This window comes from Aplysia californica, unplaced genomic scaffold (genome assembly GCF_000002075.1).
Source record: "Aplysia californica isolate F4 #8 unplaced genomic scaffold, AplCal3.0 scaffold00223, whole genome shotgun sequence".
Lineage (NCBI taxonomy): Eukaryota > Metazoa > Mollusca > Gastropoda > Aplysiida > Aplysiidae > Aplysia > Aplysia californica.
Window position 1 is genome coordinate 334396 of NW_004797493.1, and position 1134 is coordinate 335529.

Consider the following 1134-nt stretch of genomic DNA (forward strand, 5'->3'; position numbering starts at 1 on the left):
GGGGGAGAAGTACAACGAGGTTTGACTTTGGGAACGTGTTCACACAAGACGGGAAGATAGAGAAATAGAAACCAGATGTTTTCAAAAGACTAATGCTGAGATTTACCAACTGGCACTGCCACCATTACTTTCACATCCCAACATCACAATGGAAACAAAGCATAAATCGTAAATTCATTGTCTAATAGCATCTTTATACTTACACTGTGCTACCAAGCCCACAAACGAGAGTCACTAAAGTAAAATAAACGCCTGTGAAATTAGATTTTTAAAAATATAGTAGAGGGTTTTACGGCGCTCGCAACTGCATAAGGTTATATGAACGCCAATTGAAATTATATGTCTTAGAAAAACAGAACATCACAAGAAGAGATACGGTAGGCTATGAAGGTAGACCATTGCAGAGCAAGTTGGGTTGACTCCCTGCTTGCAGTACATCGATAAACAACGCGTCAACTAGGTCTATTGGACTTCTATTGACACTACCACCAGACAGTGTAGTGCACATGTACCAGCGAGAGCTAGCTACAACCAGAACCCGTCACCCTGAAAGAGATAGGACAGATTTTATCTGCAGTCGTTAATTTTTTATGAAGTGTTCCAGCTTTTGCAACTCGAGAGTCCATTTGGGTAGATTCCCAGAAAGCATAGGGTTTTTAGCATTCTTAAAAAGACATTCTTTGGTGATAACACCGATTACAATTTTAAAAACTATGCTGAGCGTTTCGTTCCCCAAAAAAGAAGAGCAAAAATGATATAAAAGATAAACACAAATCTCAAATTTTAATGCAATGACGTAGATCTATGTGTTCTATCTCTATCGAAGATGCACACATTGTTTCATTTTCTTAAAAAGCAATACAAAATTTAAAAAATAACAACCCCCCCCCCCCCCCCCCCCTAAAGAGCAGGAAAGGAGGTGAAAGGAGAAAATTCTAGTCTAAGAAAATTTTCCGTCGCTGTCAGGTTTCGAAATGGGAACCAGCTGATATTATGCGAACAACGTACCTCTTGACAACGAGAGTCCCTTAGAAGGCTGGGTAAAGGCGCAAATACAATGTTTATATGGGCATTCCTTTGCGTACATTGGCAAAACCTGATGGTAAGCTGGCCTGACGGTTTAACGAGAGGTGG